Raw genomic sequence first — 22,808 nt, 5'->3', positions numbered from 1 at the left:
ATTTTAATACAAACATTGTGATTAAAAATTTTATCACAGTATGAAAAAACACAACATGACTCTTGTTGTTTGTATATAAAAAGATAAGATATTGTAGAGTTTTAGCCACAGCAGACACTGAAAATGTGCCTATAGTTTAGGACGTTTCAGTCACGATAAACACTTATTGGGAAAAAATACTTGAATGCTCTAATTATACATAGCTGTTGTCAAGCAACAAATAAAAATATCCAGCTCTTAAAAAAAAAGAAGAAACACTCAGTTATTACGAAACAATTTCAAACAACCCTATAATCAACTATGGTTTGGAGCAGCATGTGAATTAGGTTTTACAAATTTGAGCATAAAGAATGTATCTTCCTGGCTCAGCACAAACCCACAGGGTTGCAAATGTGTTATTTTCTGCTATTTGCAGTTTTTCAATTCCTTGTAAATAATCTGTTGTTTCTATTCTACTGAGTTGTACATATTTCTTATTCTGAATATGCTATATTTCATATGGTATTATTGTATTTTTACTGTTTTTTTTCCTCATCTTGTAAATTTACCTACCTGTAACCTAAGTGTCATTTTAAACCTTCATGTCCTTTGATTTTCTACTTTTGCCTTTTAGCCTTAATCTCGCGATGTTTTAATAACCTTAGGAGTGATTCTCGCGAGATTATTTAGCCAATCGTGGCTAAGTATTGGGGTCACGTGTACCGTCGCAGTTTATTGGCTCGGTATATTAGCTGGAGCGAAAGGCATGAAGGTTAGATCGCGTCGGAAGGAGCAGAGCTGGCAGGTCAGTTAAAGCGTAGTATCATTTAATGTCTGTAAATATGTACGATGCTCACTTAATGTACTGAACTGTAGGAGCCCATTATTGTGAGCCGGAAAGGGAGATGGAAAAGATCCGGTAGTATGACACAAAACTGCGGAACTGGCCAGATGGATGGCGAGCTATGAGACCAGGCCTAGAGCCAAGGAAAGAATTCACCTGTTGGTGATTAAGGACTGTTTACTTCTCCTACCCAGCCGGTAGGAGAATCCTACAAAGGACTCTGCTCCTTCTTTGATTGGACTTTCATTTACCCAAGACGTGAATCAAGCTCCGGATACTCGCCTTGTTGGTGAGCCTGATTGATCCCCATTCGGGGTGGATGGACTAAGGGGGGGTGTGAGATGAACTTTAACTTTGGGACCGATTAATTAATTAGTTTTTTTGTCGTTTGTTGTTTTTTTTTCCCTTGTATTTTTCTTTTTTTTATTTCCTTTTTCTTTCATTCATGCTTATGTTTCATATCCCAATGTGTGGCTGTAAATATGTAAATATAATATTCACAATGCAAATACAAAATACTCGCAGCTGCAAAACTCTAGCCTACCTGCTCCTTTTTTGAGTCGCACCTACTCTTCTGAATACGGGAAGAAAACCTAGCCTGTCTACTTGGTTAAAAGCCATTTTATATTGAATAACAATTTAGTTATTTTCAAATATGCTACATACCTTTACCGTCTCTTAACTTTGTGTGAATCTGGATGCTTCCATTTGCCTGTCAATTTTTAACCATATTTAACAATGGACAGCCTCTCACATAAGTGGACGTGTAAAACACACATCTCATTATTGCATTTGCACATTGCCTTTAGGCCTCCAGCATCACCTTTACTCAAGAACATTAAGATTTTGATTGTTAGCTAAACCAGGGGTGGGCAACTCCAGGCCTCGAGGGCCGGTCTGCAACTTTTAGATGTACCTCTACTTCAACACACCTGAGTCAAATAATGAGGTCATTAGCAGGACTCTGGAGAACTTGACTGCACTTAGAAGGTGATTCAGCTATTGGATTCAAGTGTGTTGGACCAGGGAGACATATAAGAGTTGCAGGACACCGGCCCTCGAGGACCAGGATTGGCCAAAGTTTTGCAGCATGTGCACCACGACTGCAACCATGCCTAATGCAAATGTGTGCCCTTACTGCAGCTTTAAAACAACTGCTGTTTAATAGATTGCAGCAATCCTGCAATAAAAATATTCCTTAATGCAGCACTCTGCCTACCCTGATGAAAATCAACTCACTTCAGGATGCTGGATGCTAAAAGCTGAAAGCAAAACTGATGGCATGACATGGTTTCATATAAATTCAGCCAATAATTAACTGATCTCTTGGCAATCATTGAGAACTAAAATTTCAGTATTAGATGCTCAGTTGATCCTTACACATAGGCAAACTATAACAAGACAGTGGCAGGATAGTAGCAGTATTGTACTTCCAACCTGATGTGGCTAAACATAGTAAATTCCACGTTTGATGCCAATACATGTGCACTATTCAAACTAGGTGCTTATAAAAAAACGACACACTCACTCCAAGGACTTGATGTTTATTTCCTCAGTTTTTGACCTGCATAGCAACCATTTTTCCAGATGTAAACATACACTGTAAGATTGGAAATGGCAGCTTTAGGTAAATGGGTCAAATGGCAGGCATTCCTTCCTAGAACTCCTTAATATTGTTAGAGCTGGCAATTAGTTATTTTACTCTTAGTAAGACCCACAAATCCTAAATTCCTGTTAAACTGCCTTCTTTGGTTTTGAGAAAATTTATATCTTCCCTAGATTGCTTTATGTCATGCAATCTTAACCTAATCTATAAACAGTAATGAGACATTTGGCATTTTGGAGTAAATTGCCATTATTTATTATGTAAGGAGTGAAGCACAGCTGGTCATCTTTGAACGTTAGTAAGAACTGCCCTCATGTCACTAGCTCTGAGGTGTTAAAATTATTAATTATCACAGCTCATACTTTACAGATACTCACAGCTGTTCCTCTGTAACTCTTCATACATGCCTCATATAATTTTAAACCAGGTCGTGTATTAAAGCTGCTGCTACTTAAGAGGACAGAATATGAAAGAGTTTGCTGCGAGTAATAGGGATGAAACAGATGATATTCTCCTGATCTTCTCCTGATCTTCTCATTTATTTTTCATCTGATAATGTAAATACAATGTGATTTGTTTTAGTCAGAAAAATGTCAGAGTGATAACATGCTGCATGAAGCACTGTACAAGCAAATGTTTGAGCAGAGGAAATAGAACGCTATCTTTGTTCAAATGCTGATAACTCAGAAAATGGACTCCTGGTCATTGTGAACTGCACCAAATGTAATCAAAGAACTGTTCTGAAGCAAAGAAACTGGAAGAAACAAGGCTGGGAAGAGTCACAAACATGTTTTATAGAATCGTGTCTGGAAGGTATTTATTGTGTGTTCAATCTCTGAATCCTCCCCCATTACCTGATGATTTTAAAAGTCCCAATTGGTCTTCTGCTTCCGTTTTTCTATAATGATATCTTCTCTCCTTTGAAAATTGGCAGCTTTAGACCAAATCGGCAAATTCTCCAAACATTGTTAACAGTTTGAGTGGAAATCAGATTCAACAGGAGTATCCTACTTTACCTTTGACATGATGAATTTTGCACATGATGCTGCAGATTATGGACCGAAATACCAATCTGCCGTCTTTAAATATTCAATACATGCAGGAGCGGGATTACCACTTTCAACTCTGAGGGAGTAATTTTACTGACATTGTAAAAGTGTTTGACAGAGCCTTTGTTTTTAGACAGGTAACCTCTCTCGACATAATGCCCATGTGGTACGATAGCTATGCTAGCCAGTTTCTTTTCAGCTTGCTGTGAGAAAAAGGATGTCCTGCTGTTAGTCAGTGGCATCGATCTTGCCTTAGTGCAGCAGCAGGAAGTTCTTACCATAACCACGGGTGAACCATTTAGTCATTACTGTAAATTAAACAGCAATTCATCACATGGTAGCTCAGTAATTTCATAATCAAAAACAAAACAGTTTTCAAACAGATATATATATTTGTTTTATAGTTATTTGTTCACGTCGAAGTGTCTTTAGTGATGGCTTACATGCTCAGAAACAAAAATGTCGTTTTGTTGCTTCATTTGTTGTGCAAATCAATGTCAGCTAAGTGTCTGAGACAGAGAGAGATTTGTTTGATTCAGCGTTGCATGAGTCAAACTGAGAATCAAATTGACACTTGTGAATTTGCAGGGAGGCACATGAGCACGATTTGTGTGCGGATGTGTGATTCGAGGTAGGTCACTTGTTGGTCATAAGAACAGACTCATGGTCAGAGATTTACTGCATCTGACAGGCTGTGCCTAACATGATAATGTGTTCAATGCCCCCAGTCCACAAAGCGTATGATTTTTACATTTAAATTGAAAATCTGCAGCTTTTGCTCTGCTTTAAATCAGGTAAAATAAAAAATTATTTACAAGCAGTATTTTGTTATAAAGACATCGTCTTAATGCATAAAATAAATAAGAAATGGGAACCAAAACTTAACACGCTTTAGGATTTCTTTTTCTTGCGATATCTGTTTAATCAGTAATTAAAATCAAATGTGCTTATGTAATTTGTAGGCAGGCTTTGGCATGGCTCCTGGGCATGTTTACTGTGTCATCACAACAAATGCCATTGAAAAGCAAAAGACAAGAAAAAAGGCATTGCTCATGAATATTTCAGGAAGCTCTCCAGTCAGTGCTAAGGAAAATGATTATTTAATGCTAAAAATACACTTAATCTTACAACATGTGTAAAGGGATAGCCAACACTTTATTTGGAACAGTTTTCTGTGGAGCATGGGGGAGCTCACAACAGCAGACATTCAAACAAAACAGGGCCTTTTCTTCCCCATTGACACAACAGAGCAATAAATTTGCATTCCAATGGGAGTGGGGGCTACGCAGGTGTCTGTGAAATCTCATCTTAGGACGTTTGGCTCCAGGGATCTTCCGTATCAGGCAGAGATGACCACGGGGTAGTCCGCCCTCTGCTTAGATAAAAAACAGGCACCTTTGCTATAAATCAGGGGGCCTGAGGGAGTTCTAATTGGACGAAGAACGGAGCGCCTTTTTTGCATATATTAAATAGGGAAACTCCTCTTCTGTTTAAAAACTCCAGGCCAGAAAACGGAGTTAGAGTTTTTTCCATCTTTTTACTCCACGTTGGGCGCCTTTGTCTGTCTTATGTGTTTTGTGTTTGTCTGTCTTCCCCTTGTGTGTTTTTATTTTCATGAGAAAATGCATATCTCTGTATCTCTGCAACTTTGTTGTCGATTGCTTTGTTTGAGATTAAAACTCCGTGATCTGTGACGTCAACACGTTTTGTTGTTGTTTCGTTTTTAGCAGCACGCGGTTGCAGGACGCTGGCGGAGAACCCCGCTCGACCCGGTTAACAGGAGGAAAAGGAGAGCCATGCTTTTCCAAAATTTAAGCTAACATGATAACTTTTCTCCTTAACAATTTGGGGGCTCGTTCGGTTACGGATTCTGAGCGGGTGGAGCTGTCACGCGCTGGCCCGGTTCGGCTCGAACGCTACAGTCGGGTAAGACTCTTTGATTTGTTTCCGTGTCTGCGACACGTGGACGATCGGTGCTGACTGTTTTGGTGTGTGACTACAGGGATGGAAAACTGCAGATGTATGAAGGTACTTCTAAAAGACTTTGTTGTTAATAGATTTGAATAGACACAGGAACAGAGGACCATGGCAGGTCCAAGCAGTCGGATTAACGTTACCGCTGTTATAAGGCTAGGTTTTAAGTGAATTTTTCCTGAAGGCTTATTTCTGTCCCTTCGAAAAAATTGGGAAAGTTTGTGTCTGGGTTGAATCACCTTTTCTGTGGTAGAATTAAGGACTAAAAGCAGGTTGAATCACCTTTTCTGTGGTAGAATTAAGGACTAAAAGCAGGTTGAATCACCTTTTCTGTGGTAGAATTAAGGACTAAAAGCAGGTTGAATCACCTTTTCTGTGGTAGAATTAAGGACTAAAAGCAGGTTGAATCACCTTTTCTGTGGTAGAATTAAGGACTAAAAGCAGGTTGAATCACCTTTTCTGTGGTAGAATTAAGGACTGAGTGCACCCGGGTAAAATGATGCATCTTATATTTTTGTAACCGGCGCCGGGTTTATATTTTCTATTTTATTTCCCCCCCTGTTTTTTCTCAAAAACTGTGTTCTGTGTCTATGTGTTTCTCTGTGTTTCTTTGTGTTTCCCTGTGTGTGGCGATCTGTGCTTGTTGCCGCGACACGTGGCTGTCTGCTCCAGAGCTCTGGGTGTGTGTATGTGTGTATGTGTGCATGTGTGTATCTGCGTGTGTGTGTGTGTGTGTGTGTGTATGTGGCCGTGTGCGTGCGCGAGTTCGGGCTGGCTGTGTGTCTGTGCAGAGTGAGAAGCTGTGTTTAAATAGCGCTGCTTGTGTTAATTTGCATTGATTTTGCTGTGTTTTATTGTGAAGTTATTATGGACACTGAGTTGCGACACGTGCTATACGCTATGGTTCGTAGAAGAGTCTTAACGGGAAAGTAGGACGATGGCGACACGTGGTCTTTTAGTTTAAAAATAAATAAATAACTAAAAATAAAAATAACAGTTAAGTAAACTAAACTGGTACCAGAAAACAAAATTATTGGTTGTGGTTTGATTTTAGCATAACTTTGAGATCTCTCTTTTTAAACGTGCACGGGGAATTAAAAGGTTCCTGACGATTGGAGTTTAAAATTAATTAAATTGACACATGAAAATATGTTAATAAAACATTGGACAATTCCTGAAGCTTCAGTAAATTTCATATAAACTTTAGTAAAATTGATATAAATTACAGTAAAATTTGATAGAATAATGACCACAGACTGACACTTGGGGACTGATGAAATTCTGACTGACTATGAAACCTGGCCGGATGTGTGTTTTGTGTTTTCTGTAACATGTTTTGTGTTTTTGTATTGTGTTGCAATTCATGTTGGTGTGAGAGAGTGTGTGATTGGAGATAAAATACCACTGGGTATTTCATGTCATATAAAATACAGAGCAATTTTCTAGTGCTGTTATGTGGTGCAAAATTTCCAGTTTTTACAAACATCCTCTGTGTTAACTTGGACTAAATTATTAAATTAAGCGATAACAGCAGTAAAATGTGACCTGCAGTGTACAGTTTGGAAGGCGATTAAAGGATAGAATCTTGATAAAATACATCATCTGCACAAATTGAAAATAAATTATGGGTTCTGAGGTTGAATAAATAAATAAATAAAATAAGAAAGAATGAGCCAAGAATATGAGGTCACAGAGGATTCTAGAAATGCTGTCTTGGCAAATTAATAGTTAAATACATAAATATGGTGAATGGGTGAATAGATAAATACATAACTGATTAGGTACAGCAATCAAATAAATTAAATAAAAATTTATATAGACTTGAGAACTACATAGTGGATATAATGTTAATTATTCCTTCTAAGGCTGTGAAGGTAGTAGGAAAATGGAATAAATACAATGAGTTGAAATAGGACTTTTTTAATGAGTTGAGGATAAAGAAAAAAACAAAGATTTTTAGAGAAACAGGCTCTAACTGTAAGAGGTAATTGCTCAGATAACAACAAACTGCAATATGCATCTGACTCTGGATATTTTCACAATCAGTCTTTTTCAAACAGACCAAAACTTTAAGATAGATAAAATATTGTTAAATCTACAAGATTAACTGATAATTAGACAGGATAAATAGAAGTCACTCTCTTGTTAAATAGAAATTGATTAAATATAGAAAAGTTTGCTAAAATTTACAAATTTGTTGTTGAAGGATAATATTAAGTTTGAAATACCTTATGGGTTAATGGTAAAGATCATATGGAACTTTTGTAGAGAATAATGTGGACAAGGGGACTTGCAGCCCCCCCCTTGCAGCCGCTCCAGGAGGGCCACAGAGCTGGGCTGTAACTGCTACCCCACTAGATTCAACTAATTAACATGTGAAGCCTCTTTGCATACCACTAATTTTAAGTGCGAAGCAACCTCTGCTCACAGAAGTTCAGCAAGGGAGCACCAGCAGCTGTAAGGCAAATTATACTCTCTCCCATCGTTTACAGTACTTCCTGACAAAATATCTGCATGTAAGTTCATTTTTAAAAGTAGGAGGAACTAAAACATATCTGATGATTCCAGTGCCAAAGCCTAATAAAGAATTAGGTGTTCCTCCTGAAATCCTTATCGGCTCTCTTCCTGCCATAAAATCAGCCCCTCCAAGAGGTGAGGGAGGGGTTTTATGGTGGGGTTATAGATTTGCTTTGTGCTCTGGCAGAAGACGTTGCTCGGATAAGTGTAGTGACTTTAAAAATACAACTTATAAACTTTAAAAATTCAAAAGGATTTAATTTTTCTTTTTCCTAAGGAACATAGAGATTGGCTGTTTAAATTTTAGGGTATTGTTTCACATTATAGATTATAGGTAGGAGTAGAGAGTCTTTTCTCATCACATGAGACAGGATTTTTGATGCAGTTTGGTTTCCTAGCTTTAGTGAAACATTTTCTCTTTAAAGTAGATAGTTTAAACAAGCAAATACATAGTGAGTAAGGAATAATGTGGAAAATGTTAAATATAAGTTTTTAGCGTCAAAACACTGAGTCGACTGTCACACGCTGACACTCTTGGTAATACTTTTCTGTTTTCCTCTCATATTACTTTATATATTGAGTAGTGAGTGGTTTAGATTTTATCTTTAAATTTGTTTTCATTAGTCTGATTTTTTATTTAGCTATTTGTGTCAGTTCTTTGTCTATTTGTTAAATATAACAACTTACTGTCTTTCTTTTGAGTCACCAGTTTCCTCTTGACCCGTTCGAAAGGGGAGGGGGAAATTTGGTCTTTAGTTTAATTTCTTTCATTTGTAGATTTAGTGATATACTGACCAGTATTTTAGGATTATGTGTTTAATTACCCCTTAGTGTGTTAATGGTCTGATCAGCCGTTATCTAAGTTCCCCTCATGTCTTGTTAGGTCAGTTTGTGCTTACGTCGTTCTGTTATTACCTGTGTTGTTTTTTGTTTTGTTGATTTCAGTAGGGGCCCAATTTATTATTTTTGGATTTTCTTTGTTAACTGTGTTTGTATTTTTTTCAACGTCTCTCTGGTTCGTTTATGCAAAACCTTCGCAGAGTCTTAATTGGTACACATGTTTTGTCAAACACTGCTGAAATTTTTTGAGAAGTTTTCTACAACGACTTATTTGATAATCATGAGAGTAAAATTGGATACTGAGTTTTAAAACTGTAATGTGAAATGTTTTTTGAAAATAGCAATCTTGAAGGTTTGAAGCATGCTAACATAAATTGTTCTGTTTGTTTTGAAATGTTTGCCTGTTAGGACGGGGGCAGCATTGAATATGGGTGGATTTTTCTCGGCTAAAATAATAACCCTGTTTCATCAACATCGTTATTTCACATCATAGGAATTATGATGCATTAGCTGATAATGCATCATAAAAAGGGGGAGAATATGTTATGGGTTATCTTTTATAATACTTAAACAAATTTTTGAGGAACATGTCTGATCTGTGCTACACATAAAAGTGAAAGGAAAGATATTGTCTGGTGAAATATGTGCTTATTTTAAATGGATTTGAGTTGTTCTCCATTAAAAAAGATGTTCTGATTATGGGCTAAAGTATTTTGAAATCAATAGGAAAATTTATAGTGATAATGAAGCATATTTTGGTTAATTAACTTGGGAAAATAATTATAGAAATTACAAATATTAATGTGTCAGCCATTTTCAGAGCATTAATTTAATGGAGCATGAATGTTTTACGAAATGTTTTGAAGAATCTGTTCTTGATTAAAGTTATCACTAATCAGTGAAAGTACACAGGTGGGATTATAATGGTTTTTCTAAACTTGATTTTTGTTTTGATTTGCATCCATTTAAAACGATTTTGAATAAAACTTTAAATTCGACGACGAGTAAAAGCCGAGGTGAAAATTGATATATTTTGAAAATGTTTGGATTTGTTAAGGCATACATTTACATTATAATTTCTCCAGGTTTAATTTTTTGAATTTTATTTGAGAAACGCATGTAAAATGATTTAGACAAATAACCGATAGGATCTAGTTTGTTCTATAAAAGTAATTTAAATGGGACGGTTTAATTCACGGCGATTTTCATTTTTGATGGTAAATGTAAGCTTTACAACTACATTTTTTAGGTTTTTGTGTTTGTTTTGTTTCGTTTGTTTGATCCTATTTTTACAAGATTGGTTTAAGAAAAGATCTGCATTTGTTTAATATTCTGGCAAAACGTTACTTTGGAAACATGTCTTTTGAAGCGGGTGATTACAAGGTTTTGCTGTTTTCCATCGGGTAGGAACAATAGTTTAACATAATAGAAACGTAAATTGAAGGGATCACATCCACCATTTGATGAACAGAACTGGACAAAGTAGGAGATAAGGCCTCACGGGATGAGTTGCTCGTGGTTTTTGCACACGCAGACTGCCCTGGAGTTTTGAGCTCCAGGTGGGGCTTTGGACTCTGTCACACAAGCTGTTGTCATGCGAGGCGGGGGTGGGGCTGCTTGGAGGAGCGGCTTCACACTTATTTCGAAGATAGCAGCCACAGAGCCACGAGCGTTGGAGGATTCACTTGAACACACAGTGAATTGCAGATGTTTGTGTTAAATACACAAATGAATGATGCTTTTGAAAAATCTGATCTCTGTTTTGTCGTTTCAGTTTGGTTTCCTGGTGCCCTGTGGATGTGGTCTCATTCAAACTCTGCGTTCTTTGATAAAAAGGATTAAAATAATTTCCCCGGATGGAAAATAACAAGACAAATTTATTTTTAGGTGAAACCATCGTTTGATTATGCTGACAGTAATGCAGATGATATTAAAGAATGTTGTCAGTGTGTTTCTGATGCTAATGAAATTCATGTTGAAAACAAAATGTCTGTTTTAATAACCTGTGACAGGTCGTTTCCTAGGATCTAATTTCCTCACGAGGAGATTTCACTTTCTTTTTTGAAACTCACGGTTATATTGGCATAATAATCCAATTTTCAGTGAGCAACGGACGCTCAGGTGGGAGCCTGAGGTTTCTGACCGAAGAAGATCAAGCTGCAAGAGGATCATCATAAACTTTTATTGCGTGTTTTTCGTTCGTTGTGAACTCTGACAAGGACTGTCGTTTTGTTTTTTGCGCGCATTTTTTGAACGATTCCTGACGAAGACTTCATATTTTTTTTTGAGAGACTGTCGATGGACATTTAAGAAAAAAAAAAAAAAAACAGAAAAGACGTGCAGCAGATTGTAATTTTGTGTGTTTCTTGTTTCGATGGTTTGTAATTTTGTGATGAATGTTGTCTTTGAAGTTGCAGAGCATTTCTTACTAGTTTTTTATATGTGTGTCCCTGCTTTATTTTTTATTGTATACTTTGGGTTTTTGGTTTGTCTTGTGTTGGTTGTATTGTGATAATTTTGTTTTATGTTTTTATATTTTTTAGGTTGAGTCTTTCTACACCTTGGGTTTTGTTTCAAAGGGGGATTGTATGTAATTAGGGTACGTTACTCTTTTGTCTTTTTATTTTTCGTTTTTTTCGTTTTTTCATACATAGTTTTGGTTCGGTATTAGAAGGCTTACTCAATTTTTATTGAGGTCTTTTGAAAAAGACCTCAAAAGGGGGATTGCTAAGGAAAATGATTATTTAATGCTAAAAATACACTTAATCTTACAACATGTGTAAAGGGATAGCCAACACTTTATTTGGAACAGTTTTCTGTGGAGCATGGGGGAGCTCACAACAGCAGACATTCAAACAAAACAGGGCCTTTTCTTCCCCATTGACACAACAGAGCAATAAATTTGCATTCCAATGGGAGTGGGGGCTACGCAGGTGTCTGTGAAATCTCATCTTAGGACGTTTGGCTCCAGGGATCTTCCGTATCAGGCAGAGATGACCACGGGGTAGTCCGCCCTCTGCTTAGATAAAAAACAGGCACCTTTGCTATAAATCAGGGGGCCTGAGGGAGTTCTAATTGGACGAAGAACGGAGCGCCTTTTTTGCATATATTAAATAGGGAAACTCCTCTTCTGTTTAAAAACTCCAGGCCAGAAAACGGAGTTAGAGTTTTTTCCATCTTTTTACTCCACGTTGGGCGCCTTTGTCTGTCTTATGTGTTTTGTGTTTGTCTGTCTTCCCCTTGTGTGTTTTTATTTTCATGAGAAAATGCATATCTCTGTATCTCTGCAACTTTGTTGTCGATTGCTTTGTTTGAGATTAAAACTCCGTGATCTGTGACGTCAACACGTTTTGTTGTTGTTTCGTTTTTAGCAGCACGCGGTTGCAGGACGCTGGCGGAGAACCCCGCTCGACCCGGTTAACAGGAGGAAAAGGAGAGCCATGCTTTTCCAAAATTTAAGCTAACATGATAACTTTTCTCCTTAACATCAGTCAGAAACAACTGGCATTCTTTCTCCCCAATTCATCAAAAATAATTTTCTGGGTTTGGCCTCTGCAAGTCATCAAACACGTTCCTAACCTTCCAGTCTGTGGTGGTTTTAAACATCAAAGCACAAAGCAATGTGTTATTTTAACAGTTTTGCTTTGACAGACTGTTGTCCTTGAATGTAAAAGCTTCAAACCAATATCATTCAGCTCGCCACGTTTATCTGGAAAAATATCAATTGTTTCTCATTAGCCGAGAGTCAAGGCCTTCTGTACGAAGCAAAGCGTAGAACAAGGGGCTGGTTTTACCAGGTTAATTCTGAATGTACCTTTGACCAAATAAATTATTTTCAATTGTTATAAGTTCCTTATTTACAATATCTGTTCATCCAGGGTGTTTTAGTCACGAATGTGGGAGGATGGTTCAGAATAAAAGTCTATTTTAGCCTTATGGAAAGTTTTCAAGGTTTCATGCTATAGACAGTGAAGCACTTTTATCAGAGTTGGTATGTTGGTTGAGGATTATTGTCATCCCTGCTGTCTGTGACAGGCCTCAGGAAACTTGACATCTTAAGCTACATATTAAACATTTCACCAAGCAGAATAATTGTCACTTCAGATGTAAAATTGCCAAAGACTTACAAACAAAATCCATTTGAACTCCTCTAGGTGAGCAATGTTTATTGCAGGAACACTCACTGTTGTCTACATACTGGTGTGGCTGATGTTTTTTTTTGAGGGGGTGGCAGAAGGTTTAATTTCACTACCACTATGAAGGCTCCTTAAAGCACAACTAATAAATCAATTATTTTCTTAGATATGCAACTTTAGATACATACTCTATGAACTGGAGATATTCCCGAGATTCTTACCATGACCTTAATTAAAACCCATTTCATTGTAGACATTTACTATTAGTACAGTCATCATCAATAAATACCAAGAAATAAATACTGGTAGACAAAAAAAATCAAAGGGCGAATAATATTGCAAGTTGGAAAATACTTTTTTATAGCACTGAACAAAGTTACCAATACTTTGGATCTAAAAGGTATAACGTGTTTACCCTCTGCCTCATTACAGTTTGACCAGACCAAATATCCTTCATTGGGAAAGAAAATAATTAATTGGGTTGAAAGTAAATATGACATAGTTAACCAAAAAATTTATAATCATCCAGATTAACCAGTTCCAACAGTCATGTCCTGCAAATACTTCCAGAGTGATTTCAATATTTTCTGTCTCAAGAGGAATCTGTTGTCAGGTATCACATAACCTAAACAAGATTAGTAGTGCCTTGGTCAGCAACAAGTTCAAAATGACAATGCTGCTTTGTTTCAAAAGAAATCAGAAATGGAAAAAAAAAGGTGTTTTAAAATCCTGATCAACAGGAGATGCTCCGACTCATGGATTTCTGACTTCATTATTCATACCTGAACAATAATTAGAAAAAGCATTTTAGAAAAAAAGAAAGTTTAACTTAAGGAGGGAAATTCACAAGAAAAGTAAAATAAATAAAAACCTGCAGTTCCTTTTCTTCAACGTTTCCCCTAATTAATTCCAAACGCCAACTTAGCCAACATAATATATGTTTCCATAAGGATTCATTTCCTGCAGCATGTTGCAGAGTTTAAAAGACAACAATTTCCTAATTGCACCCAATTATTTTCTGATTTCAGAGGGCACGTTAATCTCACGTCTACAAAGCAAATTAATTAGATATCAAACACTAATATTTCAAATGCTGCTGCAGTAAACGTAACTGGGTCGTACTAGTGAGTCGAAACATTCCTGATTCTGCACACTGTGGTATAATTTCTCTGAGCTTTCTAAAGCAGCCGCACACATTGAGCTACAGCACGCATGATATTAATATTTAAGAAGAATACTGTGTGAAATAGGTTGTTTCATAAATTCTTCAACATGACCTCAAATAATTCATTCGCAATTACAGAAAAGCGCTAAATGTTCCGCAAAATTGCGGTAAAAAAAAAAGAAGTTAAAACCTCTTACCTTTTAGAAAGAGTGAATCTCTGATTGGACGCTCTTCCCCTCTATTGTGATCAAGACGAGCGCAGTGAAGGGCTGTGCCTTTATTCTGCAGAAACTGAATAGTTTAGTTATTTCAGCCGTGTTTGTGTAAAAAAAACAAAAAAGCATTTAAAAAGCAGATAAGAGCAGCAGCAGAGAAATGAGGCGCAGTTAGTTTGCAGATGTCGCCTCCGATCCTCATCTGATGCCCAACTCTATTTTCCTTTCTTTTACAGCGCACATGCTGTCACTGTCATGTGACCGCCCCCCCGCCGTCCAATGCGCTGCCTCCTACGCTACTCCATCCTCACTCTGCAACTGATGCTGCACCTTGCTGCGCAGCTCTACGTAGCTGGAGAAATCAACACTTCGCAACACTTCTCTAAATAAATAATTATTCACATCTGTGAATGCGCTGCAAGTGAAAGCAGCTGGGTAACATTTTGAAGCAGTTAAAAGGCATATTTTCCATTTCGAATGCGTGCACTCACATTTAGACGTGAAAAGTCTTTATTGGAAGTAGTGTTTCTGTTTTATTAATCCAAAACAGAAATTAAATATAATAATCAGTTTTCTGGCAGCTGGGGTTTTTAATGTTAGCCAATCAAAAACTGTGATCTGCCCTTTTACTTGAAATCTAAAATCTGTTGAAATCTGAGTTAGTCATAATAACGCTCTTAAGGCTATACTTATTCTGTCTGCGAAACATCTGCTGTTGAACTGAGAGAAACTCTGGTGACTCATTGTGTCATAAACGCAATAAACTGTGACAGGGCTCTCTCCATAGTCTCCATAGCTTCCATATCAAAAACATGACTTTTAAGTTAATTGGTGTCTCTAAATTGCCTCCATTGTGTGCATGCATAGGTCGTTCATCAAACCTGTCACACTGTCTGTCACAACCTGGCATTGCTAGTGGAGGGATGAATTTTACTTGCTTTGGGTTTTTTGAAAATGAAATCTTCAGAGCTTTTTTTCTTTATTATGTGCAATAATGGTGACAAAAACGTCTGGATTAAATCCTGACTTTTTGGGTGAAGCAACTCAGCTGCAGCAAGAGGAGGAAACCTTTTCTCTCCCACCAATCTCAGCTGAAATTCTCTGACAATAAGTGAATAAAAAAAGTTCCAATAATCACAGAAACTGAGCGAAGGCATTATAAAAACAAAATCACAAGCAAACACAGTTAATAGTGCTTATATTGTAAGTAAAATATGTAATTCTCATATCAGGGTTTGTTGCTGTGTTTGATGCAGGGCTTTTCAACAGATATCTGGGGCAGTTCTTTGTGACCAAAAAACTATATCTGTGATTTATGCATTAATATTCAGATCAGCATGTCTGTTTGATGTAACCCACCTGCCTTCAGCCACCATTTGCTTTCAAAGCCTCGTCCATCTTTCCTGTCATTCTTTTTGTCTTGTGATGACAATATTTTCAACTCAGATGCTGCCAGAGTCGGAGAATAGATGTCTCGGGGTGTGTAAAGCAGCAATAATCCTACAAGAGAAATAACACTGTTTTATGTCTAAACCACCAAATTATTTTGATGCAGTTTATTTTTCAGCAGGCGTTGGATCAAGTGTTTTGAAAGTTGCTGAGCTAGTTCAAAAGTTCTTGGATTGCCTCACAAACTCCGTTTGACTTTAAGTGTGCTCCTAGAATGAAACTCTGAGGACACCCTGCATTCAAATCCTTTCTAAGCTTTAACTTTGAAAACAAAGGAAAAACCAGTATAATAAACACTTTGTCTTTTCTGTACTCCAATGATAAATGGATAATCATCTCACAGAAATTGACTTTAAGCTATCTATAAGGTTCAGTTTTTATCTTTTTCATTTTACTTTAAGCCCTCCAGGTTTCACCCATTTTCAATTTTGAAAGCAATTCAGGCTCCCACTCCCTTCACAGACCCTCTGTGAGCAACAATGTATTCAGTCCACGACAAACCCATATTCTGCTCTCCAGCAGAATAATGACATCTTGAGTATTCCTGGACATCTTGAGTATTTCATAGCCATTTTTAGGTTGTAGACACATTTATTACTAAAGAAATTACTGTAGATAAAAATATTTATTTTCACTCAGTATTTTCTTTGCTTCTGCAGAAAATCCGAAAGCCGCCCCACTGCAATTTTCTGGTTGAAGAATGATGTTCCTAGCATTAGCACAAACTACATCTGGAGTATAAGGCTAGAATGATGAAATATTAAAAGGAAACTGAAAATATTAACACTGACTCTAAAGTAAATGTAGTGAAAAATTTTGGATTGAAAGTGAAACAAAAAGGTTTTAGTGAAAAAGATTCATTGAAACTCTAAATATATAAAACTGAAGATTGAATCTCTCTATTTTTCCTTCTTACATTTAGACATGGAACCAAACCAGCTTTGTTGACAACCACCATGCTGCTTGAAATTATGTCACACTTTATTACATTTCCTGTTTGAATTAGTTCACAACAGTGTATGCCTCAATCACATCATCTAAATGAAGTTACTTTTTTCTGTCTTTGTGATTTGGAGCTGTTTTCAAAATCCCATTTAATTGAATAAACTGGTGAATCCAGCATAATTGCATTAGGTCAGCCACTTCTGGTGCATTCCACATTGTGAGGATAATATCCATACAGAAGACATTTATTACACAAAAGCATGTTTCTTTCCTAATGAACTGGGAAAATATGTCTACAGAAATAAAAAAGTAGCAGCTTGGTATGCTGCAGGGAGTGCCTTGCTGATAAGCTATTTATTATGCATGTTAAAACCGTACCTCTTACTCTTTCTCGGTTTTTCTTTGATTTTGTTAGTGAGCTATCTACTGTTGTGCCAGGAGTGCAGGCCAGAGAGGATCTGAGTTCGTACAGTGAATTTAAAGCACTTATTCAAAGAGACTAAGTTTTCTGAGGTTTCATTAACCTCAGAAAAAATACTTTTGGTGTAAAATGTACCAAAAAAGATCCTCTGTTGAACTTAATTTAACTCAGATCACTTCATGGCAATTTTACTTGAGATGAAAGCATTAAAAACCCATTTATTGCGAAACTGAATTGAAAAAGGCTTTTCTTCTGAGGAAAGTGAATATTCCTGGGAAATTTAGCCTGGTGAAACTCACCCAAAACAGTCTTCTATCTTGTTTTTTTTATTATTATTATTATTATTAAGGCTATCAATATTTCATTACATGCAGTGAGATTTATAGATTTTAAATGTGTTTGTCAGATTCAAATAGATGTTAGCAGGAAAACAAGTTCATAAAGGTCTTAAATAAATAAATAGACCTTCTCTAAACATTTTTATGCATTTCGTTGCAGAAATGTCCAAATTCCAATCTCAGATGTTATTGTCAGTTGGGGGAAAAAGGAATATGATTTCCATTTTAAATAACTCTAACTGAAGGGGGAGTCTGCCGTAAAACAGTCAAGGATGCCGCCAAAAACATCTGCTTTTATTTTCACCCAGTTGTTTGTTTTCACTTTTAACCATGAATTAAAATGCAATTATGGAAATGTGAGTATCTCGCTTCTCTATTATCCAATAAAAATGGGCAGTAAAGTATGCTGTGTATGTTTTGCATAACTGTGTTATTCTAATGTGTTTTAATGAAGAACACTTTACCTCAGTCATCAAACCTAAATGTTGTTGTCTCATATCTGCCTCCAAGCCTGAAGGCCTTCTCTACAAAATCCCCAAACAGTTTTATGGAAGTGATTGTTTTGCTGTTTGGAGTGAATATGAAAGGCTTTTGCCTGCACAAGTTACCTCCAAACTTCCAAAAAGTGAAAGGAATTGGATTTGGTCCATGTTGTAAAGGTCTGCAGAAAATGACTTGATTAGCAGCCAAAATTTAATGATGGTGCAGAAACATGACCTTGTATATAAGTGATATTTTTTTATTCTCCTCTCCCTTTCCTAATTTTTTTCTGTCCACATCATGTTCAACAACTTCATTTCATGCCCAAACTTCCTCATTTTCTCAACCCTGTTAGAAATAAAATCCATTAACCTTCTGCCGCGTAATTAATGATCTCCTTGACCTTTTTGATTAATTATTATGCAAAAGACAGAGAAAAGTACACATAATACTGCCACAGCTGATCTTTCTGTCCTCACCTCTTATAATTTCAAATAGCGTTCAAGTCTTTTCTCAAGCCTCCGGTAAATTATAGTTATAAAAACTATGTAAAAACGCACCATAAAGTTAAATATCAGTGTATGAATCTCCGTTTTTATTCAAATAGCTTTTTAAATGACAAAAAAATAACTATGCACTCATTCTGTCACTTAATCGTTTTTGTCATTTTGAGCAAAAGTTATTTGTTAGACGCAGCTTTTAAAATTTGATGACTAGAGCTGTCACACATGATTTGAGTGCATTATGTGAAAATAAATATAAATGACACAATTAATCAATCAACAAAAAGCCTGCTGCCGTGTCTCAGATTTGAGAAATAGTGTTGCAGTTTCTTTGAAATTTGATGCTTTGGTAGTTTTGGTGTACATATCTAGTCTAGTATCAACTACACTTTCATCATTTTCTTAATTTAGGTCAAAATTAACTATGTGTTTTCTTAATCATAAAATTTCACTAGGGACTTTTCTGCAAGTCTTGTCTAGCAAAGAAAAGTGTTGAAGTATGTGACCAAATGATGCCAAACTTACTGATTTCAATTCTGCCCAGATTTTATTTAATAGTTGGACTTTGCTCATCCACAGATCTTAACTGCCAACACTTATAACCACTTCATTTTGCTGTTTTTAAAAATTTTCCAAGAAAGGCCATTTCAAATCAGGCTCGCTTTCTAAGAAGCCCAATTGGTCTGAGACCAAATTTTCAAATTGCTATTGATTTTTCTTGGAACGCGCAGAGCTCATTGAAAGAAATCCAATCATCTCCACTAACCATTCTGTCATTAACGAGGAGGGTATTAGATTTTCGAGGCCTGGAAAATTTCAATCTTGCAAAACAGAAAGTGACATTCAGAAACTGAGTAATGGATTAATGTCACTGAGCTGGCAGATGCACAAAAAGTGGAGACTGTCAGACTACTGATGTATTTCATATGCTGTCTATCTGAATATGCAACTTATAATACACACTACTACAACCCCCCTTATTGAAAAGATTGTTTTTCACTACAGATGTGAATAGTGTTTATGATCTGACATGTTTGCTTCTATAACTGAGGAACATATTTCCATAGATGCTTTGATGATGTTGTTCTCAAGAACTCTACCTGAACCCAGATTTGCTTAAAAGCTCAATGCAATCACACTAGTGTGAAGTACAACCAATGTTTTTACATTTTCTTTTGTTAGAGCACTTATTATTTGTTGTTCAAAGTGCTACTGTATAACATTGTTCAGTTAAGAGTCACGGCCAAACACTTAAATCAGATGATAATTGGCAGAGCAGACTGCTTTCAAATGGGCTGAGCAAGGACAGTTTACCTGAAAGGTGAAGGGTACAGAGGCTGCTTAACAGATCAGTATTCATTACTCAGACCTCAGCTGCACTGCAATTGTTCAGGGAAAATATAAGCATCAAGTGTGTGAGCAAACTGCAGGAGGGGGAAATTGGTGAGTTAGGAGACCTTAATTTTAAGAAGAAAGGGTTGCTGGTGTAGTGTGACAGAGGCCTCTGGTTGTGCTTGGAGATTATGTCAGAAGAAAATTATGATTCACATAAAAAGCCAATAATTATTTTCAGACCTTATAATATGTACACCATTAAGAAACAGAGTGTACACTTACTTTTCCAAGAAAACTAATAAATGATTATGTTGATTTGTTAACAGGATGAGGGGATCGATTTTCTTTTCATATATATTTTAAATTAAAGTTAGTAAGAAGAACTTTAATTAGGAATAAATATAGAAACATCTGAAAATTGAGTGTGTTGGAATTTAAATTCCTTTCAGTTTGAGTCAGAAAATATCACCATATCTGACTTTTTGACATTTAACATTAACATTTTATGTCACTTGATGCGCAAATCATGAAAGTGTGAGAAAGAAACCAACATGCATGAATGCTACGAACAATATACACAAATAATTTCTTCTCTAGCTTCTCTAGTTGTTCTCAAAAATTTCACTGAACAGCAATTAAGCCATGGACAGCTGGTACAAATCCATCCATCAGGCGTTGCTCAAGCAGAAGTCATGTCATTATTCCTCCATGGTCTGCTGCCTCATAAATCCTTGGCTTTGTTGCTTATTTTGTCCCCTGTGGTCTGTTCACAGATGATAGTGGAAAGAAAGTATCACTTCTGAGTCCAACATTTCAACATGTTTTGTTTGAATGAAAACAAAACATTGCAAAAAAAATAAAAAATTATAGACATATTTTAGATTAAATCCAACACAGAATAAGGAGTTTTAGAGAAGGTAGCATAGCTGTGTGGTTTTGGTAAGGAAACGTAGAAAAATTATTCCCATCTTTCAAGTTTTTTGGAGACAGCAGAACTACAATTAAAACATTGAAGTATGTTTCTATGGCAATAAATTAAGTAATTGTAAAAGTTTAACAGGATATGAGAAAAAAAACATACTTTCTCAATGCTAAGAAGAAATTTTACAGCCCATTTTTAGGTCTTCTTTCCTTGGAACCCCTTCATTAGTTTCCTATTGACCTAATTCAGAGCCACAGTGTTTTCCAGAACAACCTGATCTGAAAAAGTCCTCTAATTCAGAGAAAGAGGTGACCCGGCATCACAATTTCCCTCAACTTGAGCATTTCCTGTTAACCAAAGAACATTACATCCTCTTCAGTAGCTGCTTATGGTAGCAGACAATATCAGCTCGGACGACGCTGATTAACAGAACCCTAGAAGGGACCGTCATATCTTGGCTTTTCTGCAGTCACACAGAGGAGTGTTACTGCCTCTCTGTCCTCCTCCATCTGCTCTCATTGTTGTGTGCCACTTTTGATTATGTTTCACTGCCACAGAATCAGCTCATGATTTCTAAAAAACAAAACAAAACAAAAAATAACAACCTTTTAGAAAACCCTATTACTTGCACTTATTAAAGATAATTTTTCGTTCTCTCTTGTACTCAAGACAGTCATTGACTTTACATTGACTTCCCATTCAATGTGAGTCACTCTTTGTTCACATAACACAGAGACATACAGTGCCCACCATCAGAAACAGACTGATGAAAAAAAAAAGAGATAATGTGTGGTGACTTGAAAAAGCAGTGTCTCACTCCATGTGTTTTTATTGCTCTGATGTGCAACAAGCTTAATATGGTACATCAACATAAGGTGGTATAAAAATTGTAAGATGCAAGTAAAATTTCATCAAACAGAAAGAAAAATAAAACGGCTGTCTGGAGAGCGTTTTTATTCAGCCCACTTGAGTTAGCACTTCGTAGAACAGCCTTCTGCTGCAGTTACAGGTGCAAGGCTTTTGGAGTATATGTCTAACACTTCTAGTGAGTGTAATTTTAATTATTCCAAATTAGCTTAAAATCATTCAGATCTGATCAAAGATGGCAACATTTGAGCACCGCTTACGTTACAGAGCCAGTTTAACACATGATCTAAACTAATCTATTATGTCTCTGCCTCTTTAGAGTCATTGGCTGGAAGGTCAAACTACAGTATGTGCCAGTTTTAAATCATTTTAAAACTGGCCCTGTACTTTATCACTCAAACGTCTTATTTAGGTATAAGATTTCAGCAACAAAGCAGTTCAAAGTGCTTTACATCATAAAAACTTTATGCTTGTTGATACTTAAAATCTTGTTCAAATACATTAAAATGTGTGATTGGAATTTGACAAAATGTCAAAATATGTAGAAAATTAAAATACTTTTGCAAAGCACTGTATTTGTTGTGTATTAAGAAAAGTATCTCTATTATAGCAAATAAGCAGAACAGAAAGCAATAGATGTAGAGTCTCTTTAGGAAAAATATATTGGATTTTAATGAATTCTTTAATATGATAAATATATTTTTTAAGAGAACCATCCAGATGATGTTGTGTGGGTTGGAATACTGTTTTTCTTTTAGTCCTAGATGATACTGTGTACTGTCAGTGAAGATGACTCCTTTTGCTGGTGAGCATGCACAAATTGATTTGTCTTGAAAGGTTTTTTTTTCCCTTTAAGCCACACATGATCCTGACATGTGGGTGTTGTTCAATAGGCACACAACAAAAGAGGCCAAGAAATCACGTAGGAGGGTTGTCAGTTGTTTATTTGAAAAAACAATTCTTCACGTCAATAACATGCTCAAAACCAAAAACATAGCTCTTTCACCCTCATATCTTTGGCTTGCAAGAGATCTAAATATCCAAGACCATTACAGATTGCCCCACCCCACACACCCCTACACACACACACACACTTCACCTCTTAGAAGAGTCTCTATTTCCCTTCTGGTGACTGTTGACTTCATTGAGCCTTTGATCAATAAAACTCAGTTTAATCTTTGTACTGTTGTAATAAACCTCTGTATTACAGCTGGGCAGCCATG

At 36.4% G+C, this 22,808-nt stretch overlaps 1 protein-coding gene across 2 annotated transcripts in view; it reads right to left on the bottom strand.

Moving 5' to 3' along the window:
- LOC102219226 (rap1 GTPase-activating protein 1) overlaps window positions 1–14,608 on the bottom strand; it is a 120,696-nt gene extending 106,088 nt beyond the window's left edge. For both annotated transcript variants that reach the window (XM_023325425.1, XM_023325424.1), the window contains exon 1: window positions 14,308–14,608. The gene's annotated coding sequence lies outside the window, so the exon portion shown is untranslated. The remainder of the gene's footprint in view (window positions 1–14,307) is intronic.
- Between the last annotated feature and the right edge of the window lie 8,200 nt (window positions 14,609–22,808).

Source organism: Xiphophorus maculatus, chromosome 20 (genome assembly GCF_002775205.1).
Source record: "Xiphophorus maculatus strain JP 163 A chromosome 20, X_maculatus-5.0-male, whole genome shotgun sequence".
Lineage (NCBI taxonomy): Eukaryota > Metazoa > Chordata > Actinopteri > Cyprinodontiformes > Poeciliidae > Xiphophorus > Xiphophorus maculatus.
This window is presented reverse-complemented; position numbering and strand designations above follow the sequence as displayed.